Raw genomic sequence first — 15958 nt, 5'->3', positions numbered from 1 at the left:
GGCAGGTCGCCACACACTGCTGGTTTCCTGCCAGAGAGAAGCTGAGCGCTGCCTCGGCAGCCACAGCCAAAACATACTGCTGGCTGTTCAGACGTTACTACATCAGAATCAAACAGCTTTCATGAGTATTTCTTTATTTTTGTCTTTCAGGGAAAAAAACGTTTTTGATCATCCGAGGCTTCACATCGCTGCGTGGTTGAAGACACGCTGGAGACAGCAGGAACAGATAACTGTCACTGGAAAAGGTCTGCAGCAGCAACAGCACAACATCTGTTCTAATGTCAGATTATCAGAAGTTAAATGCTGCTTCACTGATTATACACAAGATTTGTGGCACAAACACGAGGGCAGGACAGTAAGGGAGGATTGATTTTTATTATTAGCTGCTTCTTGGTAAGTAGAAAAATCTAAGTATACACAACATGGCAGAAATGCAAAGATTATACTTTATTGCACATATCACTTTGTGGGAGACGATATTCTGTTACTGCAACAGCACAAAAAAACCCCACAAATATAAATGTTCTCAAAAATGTTAAAGGCAGCTTTAACAAATTCAATCTTATTCAGACATTCTGTATCAAAGACTGAAGGCATCCTGAAATGACTTTTGCCCAGGTCAGTCCGGGCTACAGCTGTGATCCGATTTTAAGTCGTAGGCAGCGTGAATACAACTTCTCATTCATCTTTTTTCCCCCTAAAAATCCTCACTTTATTAAACCAGCAACGTAAACAAGCCACAGGAATGTCAATATACGATAATTCATCCTATAAAATCTCATGTGTGATTGGCTATCTAAGGTTGACTTTGAGAAGGAACGTTCGGATCTCCATTGGCCTTAAGGTCACTCCCACGTGGACGGGTCTTGAAATGTCTTCAGCAGCGGCTTTTCTCCTGGAAAACAGACACATTATGTGAGCACAACCACAAACGACGCAAAGTGTTTTTGGTTGGTTAATCTTTAAACACACCAGCAGTGACACGGGTCAGTGACCAGCAACCAAGTCTCCTCACAAGGAACAAAATAACATGTTGAGCTCCAGAAACACCTTGTAGTATACATTACATTATGAAGCATATCAATCTGTTTATGACTCTTTATGGCTCCCTGCTGGCTTAATTAGCACCTGCAGGGAAACTGTTAAGTCGATGACTACAATCAGAGATTTAAAAGGCATCAGCAGATTTCTATCAGCCCAGCGCTCCTTCAGTGCATGGTCACCTGCCAGATGTTGAAAAATCCAGATGTTGCCAGTCTTTATATTACTATATAAAATATTATAAATAATGTAATGAAATTGTGACAACAGTAAACAAAGGCCAAAATCTGCAAATATCAGGGAATCCTCACTATGGAAGTGTGATTGAAGAGCAGTGTACTACAAAGCCAGAATAACGGATTACTGAATTATGTTAAGTGCCGTATATGTTTGCAAATAAGTTTCGTATTGAAGCCATACATTAAAAAAAAAAAAAAAAAAAAAGAACACTGACTGAAGCGCAGACTGTGCACTTCATTGTCACTGGATTATAAATGTATTCAGTTGGTGATGCAGAAAATGTGTAAATGTTTATATACTTTATTTTGCTGCTGCTACATTTCTTTCACACAGCTGGAACTGCAGCTACGAGTGCACAGAACACGCATCATTTAATCTATTAAATTATTTTCACTTTGATCTGACAACGAACCAAAGTGATTTCCACAGAAGTTCATACCTGGTCTCTGAGATTTTACCACCGACCTCCAAAATGCACAAAGCTCAAAGCAGCTGAGTTGGAATCCATATTAAAAAACGCCCGAGGAGACGACATTCATTGAAATTTAGCCAAGTTTAAATCGAGTCAGACTGGAGAACACATCCAGCTTTGAATCTAGGGTGACGTTCAAAACTGCAGTGGTGAACTAACTGACACAACACTGGTGTCCTGTACCTTTCTCAGGAGTCCAGTCAAAACGTTTCATTTCATCTTTCCACTGATTGGCCGACAGGTTCAACTCAGCCACACCCAGAACCTCCAGAGTTGAAAACAGCTTCTGCACAGACAGGAAAGACGATGGGATTAGTTACAGCAAAACGACATTCCACTGCATTGCAAACGAGAAACGACTGAATGACAGATGACCGTACGGTCGGTTTGAGTGTAACAAGGTTTAAATTGTTTCTGAATGTCTGACCTGCAGGTTGACTGTGACTGGCTGAGAGCTCACTTTGCTCTCTGAGCTCTGGTACTGATGCTCCAGTCTCAGCAGCACTGAGTCTTCATCCCACTGACTGAGTGTCAGCAGGTGGACAGCAGGGGGCAGTGCAGCCAGGAGCCCTGAGAACTAAAAGACAAAGACCCCTCACTCACAGAAACCATGCCTTTAAAAAAAAAAAAAAAAAAAGATTATTTAATGTATTCCAACCACATTTTCTATAAAATTACTACATAAAGTTGATATGAATTTCGACCAATTACTGGCTCTGAAAACATGTCAGCAGCAGTTGCCACTAAAGGCAACACAGCTTAGCTCAGTTCCCCTGAGAGCGAGTGAAACCATGTCTAAAAAATGCAAATATGTACACAGCAGGACAGAAATGGGTTATAACCAGCAGCATAGACAGTTGGAGACAATGACTCAAAACAAGCAGCAGACTCTCACAGGAACAGCCTGCAGTTTGTACAGTGCAGGTCACAGCACTGTACAAAGCTTTTCTTAAGCTTACATACAGGAGTTTAAGGTGTTTGAACAGGAACCTGCAAGATGGAGGCCAGCTGGTTCTTGCACTGCTAATATTTCAAACACAGATCACACTGTTTACTTAGCCTGATAGGCCGAAGGACACTGTCCCAGCTAAACTATGGACACGCACACACACACACTTACACTGATAAGCACTCACTCATCCCCCCTCCCTTTCCAACGCCTTCGATGCTTGTGCCCTACCGGGGATGATAGCAGTCAACTGGACCAGCACAGATGCTGCAGGACCGGATGCGCTGTCTACGCCGGCTCTCTCTTACCCTTTACCCGCCCCTGTTGCTTGTCTCGTGTTTCTATGGTGTATTGATAGTCATGTGCTTTTGTGCTGAGGTGTTTTTTCTTTTATCAAACTGTTCTCCCACTAGGAGCTCAGTCTGAGTGGAGTTTTTTTTCTCCTCCTCTTACCTCATGTAGTGTATTTTCGTTGTTTTTTTCCTATCAGCCTACCTTCTGACATGTCTGCCCAATGTGATGTTTGTGTAAAGTTGGTCAGAAGGTTCCTTTGTGAGTGCGCATGCGCCATTAGCGTGCTGCCTGCTGTAACCCCTAATTTCCCTCGGGATGAATAAAGTATTCTGATTCTGATTCTGATTCTGATCACCGTGACTTCTGAAACCCGATTAGTGAAGTGTGTTAATAACATGTCTTTAAAATACATGCAGTATTTGTACAAGTACTGTACGAATGTGCATGTGATTGGGTGAATGAGTAGAAAGGCACTATACAAGTACCAGTCCGTTTATCATTTACATACCTCCAGCTGAGTGTTTGGCTTCAGATCTCCAGCAGTAAACGTAAGCAGCGGCTGCAACACCATCCCCTCTGCGAGGGGGCGGTGCGTGTCGGCAGCAGTCGGCAGGGGATCGAGGGTGAGCAGGAGGCGGCCGCGGACCACCAGCCCGTCTGGGAAGATGCCAGAGATCTCGTTGAGAGGTTCACCAACACCACGGAAATCATAGTGGAGCAGCCGGTGGTGGAGCTGAGGGTGAGGAGGTTGGATAGAGAGACTTTAATAAGAACTCCTTGTGTGCGCTTAGATGGGGTCAACATGCTAATGGTGATGAGCTACGACTTTTTGCCTCACCATGATCTCCAGTGAACCATTCTGGATGCTGCCTCCACCCTGAGAGCGATCCGTTACCACAGTGAGTTGGTCCACATCATCCTGAAGACACACAAGTGAAAGGAAAACATCACTTGTGATAATTCAATGAACTGACAGTGAATGCTCTTTGTTGCTTGTCTCTCCAAATGGAAGCTAACAAACACACAAACCTTGATATAAGCACAAGAGTTGATTGGGTAGTAGTTTCCAGCAATGGGCTCTGACTGTTTCAGGTTCCAGGTGGGCCAGAAGTCTTTCCTGTTTGGGGGGGACGGGACACACACACACTAAGTGTACAGAATTGGATTCTTTTAATGTAAAACTATCACATAACTGTACAGCTGTCTTACTTTGTATATAATCTGTAAAATACCATCCAAAACAACTGCAACAACTTTAAAAGGTTAAAATGCATTTTCCATCATCAAAAAACAAAAAGCAAACTCTTACTTCCTCTGCAGAACTTCTCTGCCGTTGGAATCAGTGTAGAAATATTCAGAGGTTTTGATGCTGGTGTCCAGACGAGTGATCACCTCCTTCCCCAGGCTGTCACTGAAAGGTCAAGACAGCAAGTGTGACGTGGGTTAAAGGTGGGTGGTGTGGGGAGCATTTTGGCAAAGATTCCTCACTTTTCCTTGAATTTATTTCTCTCGCTCACAAATAAAAAAATAAATAAATGGCTAAAATAGACCTGAAATTATGAGCTAAATCTATTCCCCAGTGGGTGTGCATGGAATCTTATGGTCTAAAATTCTCTCTTTCCATGAATTTATAATCTGACATGGGGAAAAAGATAACGGCGATCTAAGCCAATCACTTGCTATGATATGAGGAAATATTTAGAAGGGCAAAGCTCTGCTACAATATTGCCCCATATGAGGTTTTTCTCCCCTGAAAGATCAGTTGACATTAAGGCACTGAGCTTTTAGAAAGGTTGAAGAGAACAGAAATTTCAACAACCACTTATCTCTAAAAACATCTCCATTACATATGTAGTGTGCACGTGTTAAACTCACTCTATCGGCACAGGTCCCACAGTCCACTCGAGCTCCAGAGCTCTGCTGTCAGCATAGAGACGAACCACCTGAGACACCCAGGGAGCAAACCACTGCCTCACCTCCTGCACCACTGACGTCTGAGGATGAGAGCATTGCAGTACAAAATTAGACGCTGCATATTAGCCTCTAAACAGGGAGGTAAAACATGTTGGCATGTTCATTCTGACACCCACACATATAAAATGACAGCAGCCTATAATTTAGAAGTAAACTGAATAACAGTGTAAAAACAAAGCTTTGCTATGAGGAATCTACGTCTGGATACGAGCAAACATCTCTACCTTAATGATCTCCGTCTTGGCCGTCCGGCTGATGACGAAAGGTGTGGAAGAGTTGGGTCTGAAGATGTAGGCTCCAGAAGGCTGCCTGCTCTCTCATACTTGCTGCTGGCACACATACTGACCTGGCAGTCCACCGCTTTGCCACTAGCATCTGACACGCTGTACGCTGTTCCATTGACCGGCAGCCTGACGGGCCAAGTGACGGGCCGAGCGAGAGGGTTGTACACATTGAGAACTGAATGACAGACAAAAAGACAAGCGAGAGAAAGGCAGCGTGAGCATTCAGTCTTATCTGTAATTACACAGAATGTATTTACAATAACTGTAGCCCAGGTTTTTTAGGCTGTACACCTTGAATACACTGTTTGTTCCGAGGATAAATCTCAGAGGGTCAGAGTGTTCAGAATTACATTTAAGATGACATATTGTGGGTTTTTTTATTATGTTACCGGTGGATGGTTGTTAAACATGGTTTAAATGACAGGATCAGTACATGTACAAGTAAGACTTATGAGCCAAACCTTCAGATTTTAAATGCTCACTTTCAGACAGGATAGTGACTCGGGCACGCAGCTGTGACTCTACCCACTTGCTGTTCAAATGTCTTGATGTATCGTCAGTCATCCAGGTAAGGAACTTTTAAAAATTAATTCTGTTCATCTGGACGTAGAGTTTTCAGTGGGAGAAACATTTCGTCACTCATCCAAGTGACTTCTTCCGTTTCAGCTGACCGCAGGTTTCACTGATCACATTAACTGGGTGGACCATCACATTAGGTTCACCTGGGAGGTTATGGCAGGTTAGCCTTCTTAGACTGTGAGATTTACACCAGTAAAGGGGGACATTTAAAGTTGATGTGTACTGTAAACAAATGCTCACGGGTGAGTATTTAAGGTTTGACTCTCATCATCCACTGGAGCACAAACTGAGTGTCATCAGGACGCTACAACAGACACAGCGGCCAGGGAAGTAGAAGAACATCACATCATGAAGGCCGTTGAGGTTATCACAGTAGATTCGCTCAGCAGACAAGCCGCTGAGAGCAGCCAGACTGTTACTGACTAAAACCTGAAAGAGAGACAACAGTTAGACAAGAAACCTGTGCAAGAAAGTTTGGACTGAAGAACACTTTCTGCTAAAGACATGATAATATATTTTCCTGTACAGAAAATGACAAATTTAGCACAAGTAACTTCTGTTGGGTAAGATAATGTACTGTGAAGCCTGGAGTACCCGACAGTGTTGCCAGCCGTTAGCAAGCTTCCTGGCGTAGTCATTTGCTACGTGTTGCTTTTCTGTGCCCGACACAGCGTCATGGTGCTGAGCCACAGCCATGGCTTTCTCTACCAATGAAAGCAGCCGTCACTCAATCTCTTGTCTGACATCCAATTGGTCTTAGTAACACAAATACAACTTTTAAAGGGTATCCATATTCTCTACCGGTTCACCAATTCACTGTTGTGGGGAGGCTGGAGCCCATCCCAGCTCTCCTACATCCTGGACAGGTCCATCACAGGAGTAGCACTTGAAGACAGTCAACCATTTATGGTCATGCTATTACATGTTAACCTAATACGTAAATCTTTAGACTGTGGCAGGAAGCCAGAGTACCTACAGTATGCCTATGCAGAACCCACTAAGGAGACACAAAAAAGATTCAATCAAATCTTACTCATGGTCTGGCTTTCACCTTCCCCAAAGGGTCCTTTTCCTGGAAGCTGGACCACCAAATACCTCCAGCTGGTTACAAGTCTATTAAGAGGGAAAAAAATGTAAACACAATTTAAAAAGTCACACAGGTATAAATTTTCCACCATTAAACCTATATTTCCACATCTTAAGGTAGTTCTATAGACGCAGGATACCAGTGATAGCTTTATTAAGTGCCAGCTAACAGTGTGCTTCATGCTATATATTAGCATTTATTTGCTTACAGTTCATGTTAAGAGTTAGATAAACTTTGTTTTCACAGAACAAAATTTAAAGCTTGTTAGTGTAATGTGACAATGTTATACTTATCTAGCATATGTCATGCTAACATTCTTAAAGTTTGAATGTTAGCATGCAAACTACCATCTACACTAAAACAATTAAATTTTTCTGAAAGCTCTAAAGTAGTGGGACAGGACTTACAGTTACAGAGGTAATTCTAGAAAAGCAGAAGTTTGAATGTTGTGATGTCGTCGACACAAAGTGTAATGCCGAGCACACTGTAAAATCGCCCCGCACAAAGTAAATCTCAGAGTACCTGCAGGTTGCTGTTGCTGATCCTCTCATATCGCTTCAGCGCTGGTCTGCTTGTAAAGTAGCCAGTCCAGAAATCATGAGCGTCGTCTGCATAGGGGAAGAAATCATCTGTCTTCAATGGCCTGGATAGAAAACCAATGGATTTAGCTGACATTAAAATGCACAAGACGACACTTTTTACAATAGAGTTTAACACCAACAGTGCTGCTAGAACAAGAAAACATTATCCTGCCCCTTTAAAGTTCACAGTACCAGGTGAGGTTTGCTCGGTGCAGCTCCTGCAGGTAACAGGACGGTGTAGAGTAGAGCACGTTGACTTTGCTGCCATTTGCCTGCCGGGCATTTACATAGTGGATCAGCTTGTCCAGGTTCTTGTACCACAGGTTGGCATTCTCATATTGAAAGTCTGAGCCCATGGTCATGATGATGTGGTTGGTCTTATAGACCGTAGACTAAAAAAGGAAGAGGAAATAATGCTTAACAGATTAAACTAAACAAAAAGGAAGAAAAGGGAAGAGTGAAATTAAACAATTCACACATCTCTTCAATCACACACACCTCACACTATTCAAAGCACATTTATATGATGGCTAAAGTGGTGAATGTGGATTATTAAAGGAGGACATTGCATTACACTATCTGTAGATGTCTTTATTATTATGATCATGACAGGTTCATAAAATAAAACCAGACAGGTTGAGAAAAGATTTATGGGGACCTGCATGAAGATATGCTGACATTACTTGAAACAAGAGGTTCCTACTGAAATTTTACATGTCATGTTAGCTAGTCACAGCTGTATATGGGCTGGGATAAAAAGCACAGCATCCCTTCTGCTTCCTCTTTTTCTAAATCAGAAAGCGTTGTTTGATGTCTTTTGATTTAACATGAGCATTTTTTTCATAGTGTTAGTTAAACATGCGGTGTTAAGAACACCACGTGACTGATAAATCAGTGTCTCTGTGCGCCAGTGTGGAGTTGTGTCCAACCTGACTGTTGGCGATGACGAGGAAGCGTCCCACCACATCATCAACATTATAGTCTTCAAGATCAGGATCGTCTCTGATAGGCGGGTCACTGCAGAGCTGGTCCCAACAGAAGCCCTCAGGAGGGTTGTAGCCATTAGGAAGGATCCCTGTTGGTTAACGGGGGCAAACGGTTAAAAAATAATGTGACACCGTCCTGTTGCTGAGTCCAGAAGTCATTAACATAAAGGGATGAAGAAAGAAACTTTGCATACCAGTAAAGAGGTCAGCCATTGGAGGAGTGAGGCTGTCGGAGGCTCTCCATAGAAGCTCCTGCTCCTTATTCCTCATCCTGCGAGCCCGGTCTTGATAGTCTAGACGACCAAAGAAGAAGCCATCGAATCCCATCTGCAGCAAAAGACAGAAAGTTAATGGTTAAAGGAAATTCAAATGGAAAGCCAGTGAACTAAATTGTGCCTTCATGTAATAATGCAGCATTCTGGAAATAAGCCCATTTGATTCATTGCAGAGCAGCAAATCTGATAATGACGATACAGCCAAAAATTTGTAATGAGAAAACGGAGAGTCTTTTTCGACGTGAGTGCAACCTTCTAACTCTAATTAGCCTCAACTCTCTTCTTTAACTGATAAATTCTCCCATTTTAAGTCTCACTAGAAATCAGGCCTTCCTTAAGGTGACCAATTATGCTCATCCTTCTATTCTGCCCTATACTGCTGATATTAAACATGGCCAACGTTTGAAAGTGTGACAGTGAATGAGCTGAGCAATTCTGAAGTGTGACTCGTGCAAAACTCGAAGAATAAACATAAAGAGCTATGCTACCTGTGCAAACATGGAGGCGTGTTCCCGGGCGTGGCCAAAGGGGTCGATGTGCCAGGTGACGCGGGGACGGCCAAAGGCTCCAAAAGTCTCATTAAGGAACCTCAGACCAATGGTCATCTGGTCAATGACGGCGCTGTAGTGTGTGGCAGCCTCGTCGCTCATACACCAACCACCATTCACAAATTCCAGACGGCCTGCGGGAGGAGCAGCTTTTGGTAAGGATGCACTGAAACACTTAACGCAGCTGTATAGTACTGAATGGGTATTTACCTTCATTAACCAGCTGTTTGACTGTCTGCTGCACGCTGGAGCTCTGACTCTTCCACCAGCGGTAGAAAAAGGCCGTCTCCACATAGATGAACCTCCTGTCTTGATTCTTCAACAACTGATCCACAACTGAGTCCAGGATGTACTGACCAGCGTGCTGGATGTCATTACGATCTACGCACACAAATGTGCACAGATTTAGGACAAAAGAGACGTTATTTTGTAACACAGTCAATGCTTCAAGAAGTGGTCAGAATTTAGTTGCTGTGTGTCACAGTTTGAAAAATATTTATTTGCACTAACGTATCTTAACAGCAAGAAAGTATATGTGCTCATCTGCATTCATGCATATGCCCAAACAAACCACCCTCAGTGCAGATGAGTTCTGCTTACATATTAACCCAGACTGGAAATCAATATCAGATGGTAAATGGCCTGCATTTGTATAGCGCTTTTCTAGTCCCTAAGGACCCCAAAGCGCTTCACACTACATTCAGTCATTCACCCATTCACACACACATTCACACACTGGCGATGGCAAGCTACATTGTAGCCACAGCTGCCCTGGGGCACACTGACAGAGGCGAGGCTGCCGGACACTGGCGCCACCGGGCCCTCTGACCACCACCAGATGATGGTCACCTGCACAACACCTGGCCTTACAACTTACTATAAACAACATGTGACATTAAAATAAGCAAGCTCGACAATCAATTGCACTAAAAGCATAAAACTCTAAAGCAATGAAGAAGTAAACTGTTGCAGTAAACAGTACATTATGAGGCAGCGTGAAATACACGACAGAGTATAAAATGAAACAAAGGTGTTTTAATATCGTCTTCTGATACATTTCAACAGTAGCTCGGGCCACTTCGGGGGTGGGGTGCCCTCGGCCTCTCGGCCTGGGGCTCGGTCACTCTGGCGCAGCTGGCTGCCGGCGGAGCTCCCGGGCGCGTCACTGCAACTCCCCCTGGCTTCTGCTCCGCAGCTGCTGAGTGAGCCCTCATCTGGGACTCTCCTCAGCTCTTTCTGGGACAGTGGCACAGCTGCCCCTCTGTTGTCTTCCTTGGTCTCTTGTGCGAGTGTGAGAGTAAACACAGAGCAGGAGGTTGGCTAATAGCTTCACAGTGTTTTTTCTGTATGTGTCACACTGACCTCCATAGTAGTACTGGTCCACAGTCTTGAGCCAGCCAACGTCATCATGTGTGTGCGGGACCAGGTGGACATTCAACATGCCCGGCTTGGTGGCATGACATGACTGCACACAGACACACACTCTATGAATACAGCTGTACTGCTCTGTCGGAAGAGTCATAATGTCGACAAATATTCACTCCAAAAAGTGATCGTCTGCCAAAAACTGATTTCTGGTATTTACCAAAAAAGGATTGCTCGCATTTAAACTGCTATACATAACTTGTTAGTCTATAATATGTGAAACCTATATCAAATGTATCCCTCATGAATGATACAAGTCATCTTGAGCCACAAACAACATTCCTGTAACAAAGTAGAAGCTGTAATCAGTTTTTGGCAGTGACTTTTATATATCCTTTATTTATGTAGTTAAAAGAAGCTTGTTGACATTAAAAACGTGTTTTAAAGAAGAATCTGGCCAAGAGGACAGCAGATATTGAAAGACATCTAACAATAGTTCTGTAAACATATTTTAAGTGGAAAAAAATGATGGAATTGGTTGTAATGTAAGTGCAATAAGACAGAGTTGAAAAAGATGTAACTTTAAAATGTTATATCTAGCCCCTTTGTAAAGCCTGTTGACCGAAGTCTATTTGCCAACATAGGTAAAGATATTACACATAAAAACACAGGTAGACATTGGAAATCAGTTTTTGGCAGGCGGGCACTTTTTTGGCACAACACCAGCACTTCAATGTATGTGAGCACAGTCATGTGAGTGAAACAGAAAGTAGCGCTAACAGCTCCACTGAGCTTTTTGACATGTACCTTAACCCTAACACATGTAAATAAAATACAAAAGCGCGACATAAAGTAGCTAACCTCGTATCCGCAGGTTGGAACGTCTGTTTTCTTCTCGCCGAGAGGAAAACTTAAAACCACGCTGAGGATAAACAGGAGAGCTGCCCGCCATGTTGGAAAACAACCCGAAAATCATGTGACATCTGTTTATGTTGAGGTGGGTCACGTGACCGTCACCCTGTCTACCGCATCTGACTTGAAGGCACTGGGGAAAAGTAAGCGACAAACCGCGGAATGCGCTCTTCTGGACACACACACACACACACACACACACACACACACACACACATATAAATATATATATATATATATATATATATATATATATATATATATATATATGTATTTTTTTTATATATATATATCACTGTATATAATGTATGTAATCACTGTACTGTTTATATGATAATAAACAGAACAGTGATAATAAACAAAGAAAGGTAAAAATTAAGTTAGTTAAATATATATCAATTAATTTGCAGACATGACCTTTTTGTACCCTTCCTGACACTAAGCAAGAGTTCTAGCATTTGCAGCCCAATAATAAAACTAAAAACATGGCAGACTAAATCCACCCTCAAGTTTAGACTTAGATAGATGAACTTTTGATATCCTATGATTTTTATAGCCCCAAACAAATGGTAATACTACTGACTCGATCATTTGAAAAATTGCTTATTCAAAAAGATAGGTACGTTTAAAAACAGACATAAGAATTTAGGGAGAGAAACCATTTTGATTGCATTTATGCGACTCATCATGCAAACAGGGAGAGCCCTCCATTTCTCAATGTCCTTTTACAGTTTTTTCAACTTGTTCAAGATAATTCAACTTAAAGATCAATTTAGGATCATTGGGCAAAAGAACACCAAGGTATTTAAGTCTGTCTGTAATTTTCTTTCTTTCTTTCTTTTTAAATTATAAATATGTATTTATTTGATTTGATTTCCGGTTGTAACAGACAGGACAGACATGACTGGGTGATAAGACAGGGAGAAAGAATGAAAGAAAGAGAGGGGGAGAAAGAAAAATAGAGGGGAGAAGAAAGGTACGCAAGATCGACAGCGCACAATGTGCTTTGAGGTAGCAGCCAAGAAAGGTTTGTGTCTGTGAAAACCCGTGTGTCCGCCTGTGTGCACACCTGTGTGGATCAGCATGCTTGTATTCAAAAGGTTTCTCCATGTAACGATCTGCTAGGGAGTGTGGGGAGCCATAGCCCCGTCCCCCAGGGCATGAAGCATGTATGGAGGAGATCCAGGCCCCAGACATCCAGAGGCCCCAGAATACGAGGACCCAAGGAGGACCACCAGGGGGGCAACCGTGCCACCCTCCTGGGAAGAGCTGAGGAGAGCCCTAAATGAGAGATCACCCAGCAGCCACAGAGCAGAGGCCAGAGGGAGTTGCAGTGGCGTGCCTGCGGGATCTGCCCAATTGCCAGAGAGAATTAGGCCTCAGGCCCAGAGGCTAGAGGCCTGAGTGCACCCCACCTCCTGGAAGGGGCCCAGCCGGGCCACGGGCGCCAGGCCCTGCCAATCGGCCACCAGGAGTGAGTCGGCACATACATGGGCGCTCAGCACCAGACACCAAGAACCACCAACACACCAATGTCTGAGGGCATCAGCCACTGGCAGGGAGTGCAGTGAGGGAAGATAGGCCTCCAAACCTCAGAGAGCCTGAGATGTTCCCAGAGAGGTGGAGTCTAAGACCCAAGCTGACATATAGACACAGACGGTGCATTCCCACCCCCATATACACAAACTCACCCGACGTGGAGACAGACACAAAGAGTCTAACTCTATATCTCAGGTCCAGGTACCTCCGCCCTCAGAGGGGCAAACCGGACCCAGGAGATGTAACCCTTCTCTCTGGGATGGAGGAAAGCAAACCGCAAAAAGCAGGGAGGCCCCGCATCTCAGACCCCAATCTGACGGCCAGCACCTCCTCCCAGTCCCCCTGCCCAGACGGTTAACAGAATGGGGGTGAGTGAAGACCCCAAACCTCCCTCCACCCGCTCATATGTAGTGTTGCTGCGTCCTGTTCTTAAGTGCATTTAATTATTATTGTCTGTAATTTTAAAAAGCAAAGTTTTCAAGAAATCAACATCCAGGTTTGCAGTTAAAACCACAAACTCACTCTTCTACCAGTTAATTGTATAACAAACAACCTCACCAGATCTAATAGTACAGGAACAGATCGCTCAGGATTTGACAGGACCAAAACAACATCATCTGCATATATATTCCACAATCACATAGGGATGGGGGTGGGGGGTGGGGTGGGGCTCGTGTTTAGAATTAGAATTAGAATTCAACTTTATTGTCATTGCACATGCACAGGGCAACGAAATGCAGTTTGCATCCATCCAGAAGTGCTTTAGTGATATAGATATATTACAATATATAATAGCAATAATATAGATATGTAAGTATATTACAGAAATTGGTCTATTATGGTATGTTATAATGTACACGGTATGAAGTATGTTGTGAATATTCTATAACTATAAGTATGTACAGGCTGTAGTGAGTACAAGCTATGTACAGGCTATGAACAGGATATAAATATGAAAAACTATACAGAATATGAAATAATGATACTGATGTTTGTTGCATTTGAAATTATCTGACAGTTAAAATGTTTTATTATTTGTACTGCTCAAAATGACACTGTGTAATCTGTTACCAGATTCAACTGGCTTCTCTCAAAAAGTAAAATAACCCCCCCACCACTTTAATCACACTCTAGATCTTGTTTTAACATACGACATAGAAACTGAACATTTAACAGATAACTCGTAAGCTGGAGATGAAATGGTGTGCAAAAATGTAGTAGATCATCATTTAGCCTGCTTTATTAAAAAAGCCCTCCATAAAGCTAGAACATCTTACTATTCATTACTGATTGAAGAAAATAAGAACAGCTTCTTCCCATGGGCTGTCAGAACTCTTAATGCAAACTAAAAGTATGAACTGACTTCCCCAGTGCATCCACTCTGATGCTGCTATTGATTAGCTATGTGCAATATCTCAGTCTTTCCTGGACCTCCTGTGTTGTACCAGTGCCAAAGACTTCACGCCCCAAGGACCTCAACAGCTACAGGCCGGTGGCTCTGACATCCCACCTGATGAAGACCCTGGAGCGGTTGGTCCTGGCTCAGCTTCGGCGCCTAATAAGCTCATCACTGGACCCACTTCAGTTTGCCTACCAGCCTGGCATTGGAGCGGATGATGCCGTCATTCACCTCCTACATCGTTCCCTCGCTCACCTGGAGACCGCTGGAAGCACTGTGAGAATCATGTTCTTTGATTTCTCCAGTGCCTTCAACACCATTCTTCCCTCGGTTCTAAAGGACAAGCTGGTGAACTCTGGAGTGGACCATCACCTCACTACCTGGATCCTGGACTACCTCACCGACCGACCACAGTATGTGAGGACTCAGGGCTTTGTGTCGGACAGGGTCGTCTGCAGTACGGGGGCCCCACAGGGAACGGTTCTGGCTCCGTTCCTCTTCACCATCTACACTGCAGACTTCTCCCACAATTCCACCCAGTGCTTCCTGCAGAAGTTCTCTGATGACTCTGCAATAGTCGGCCTCATCACTGATGGGGACGACAAGGAGTACAGAGGTCTGACCCAAGACTTTGTGGACTGGTGCCAGCTGAACTACCTCCAGATCAACGCCAGTAAAACCAAGGAACTGGTGGTAGACTTCCGCAGGCACAAGCATTCTCCACTGCAACCACTGAACATCCAAGGTATGGACATTGAGGCTGTGGACAGCTACAGGTACCTTGGTGTTCATCTGAACAATAGACTGGACTGGACTCATAACTCAGACGCCCTCTACAGGAAAGGGCAGAGCAGGCTGTACCTGCTGCGGAGACTCAGGTCGTTTGGAGTGGAGGGCCCACTCCTGAAGAAATTCTATGACTCTGTTGTGGCTTCTGCTATCTTTTATGGCGTGGTCTGCTGGGGCGGCAGCATCTCTGCTGGGGACAGGAAGAGACTGAACAGGGTGATCCGAAGGGCCAGCTCTGTTCTAGGATGCCCTCTGGACCCAGTGGAGGTGGTGAGTGACAGGAGAACGGCGGCTAAGCTGTCATCCCTGATGGACAACATCTCCCACCCCATGCAGCAGACTGTGACAGCACTGAGCAGCTCCTTCAGTGGGAGACTGCGGCACCCACGGTGTGGGACGGAGAGATTTCGCAGGTCTTTCCTCCCCACTGCTGTCAGACTCCATAATAAAGACTTTAACTGATCAAGCACACACATCCATACATATGCAATAATACTAAGTGCAATAATCCTTTCTGTCATCGTTGTATTTTTACTCAGTTGTATATAGTATTTGTATTTGTATTCTATTTTTATCTTATTGTATATTTATTTTATTTTATTCTACTGTATATAGTATTTTATTTTATTCTATTCTGTACAGTT

At 43.6% G+C, this 15958-nt stretch overlaps 1 pseudogene across 1 annotated transcript; it reads right to left on the bottom strand.

The window, feature by feature from the left end:
• Positions 1 to 188: 188 nt before the first annotated feature.
• Positions 189 to 11647, bottom strand: LOC147327124 (lysosomal alpha-mannosidase-like; annotated as a pseudogene). Its single transcript, XR_015130000.1, has 20 exons — positions 11537 to 11647; positions 10673 to 10775; positions 9521 to 9691; positions 9251 to 9444; positions 8682 to 8814; positions 8431 to 8576; positions 7694 to 7893; positions 7443 to 7563; positions 6867 to 6946; positions 6428 to 6537; positions 6119 to 6262; positions 5195 to 5532; positions 4872 to 4990; positions 4306 to 4407; positions 4026 to 4113; positions 3835 to 3915; positions 3505 to 3729; positions 2181 to 2330; positions 1937 to 2039; positions 189 to 895 (listed from the first exon to the last, which is right to left on the bottom strand). The product of XR_015130000.1 is annotated as a lysosomal alpha-mannosidase-like (transcript).
• Positions 11648 to 15958: the final 4311 nt, after the last annotated feature.

The sequence above is a fragment of the Aulonocara sp. 'chitande type north' Nkhata Bay genome, linkage group LG6, assembly GCF_057382095.1.
Source record: "Aulonocara sp. 'chitande type north' Nkhata Bay isolate Kocher_YH1m ecotype deep benthic linkage group LG6, A_spYH_male_GT1.1, whole genome shotgun sequence".
Taxonomy (NCBI): domain Eukaryota; kingdom Metazoa; phylum Chordata; class Actinopteri; order Cichliformes; family Cichlidae; genus Aulonocara; species Aulonocara sp. 'chitande type north' Nkhata Bay.
This window is presented reverse-complemented; position numbering and strand designations above follow the sequence as displayed.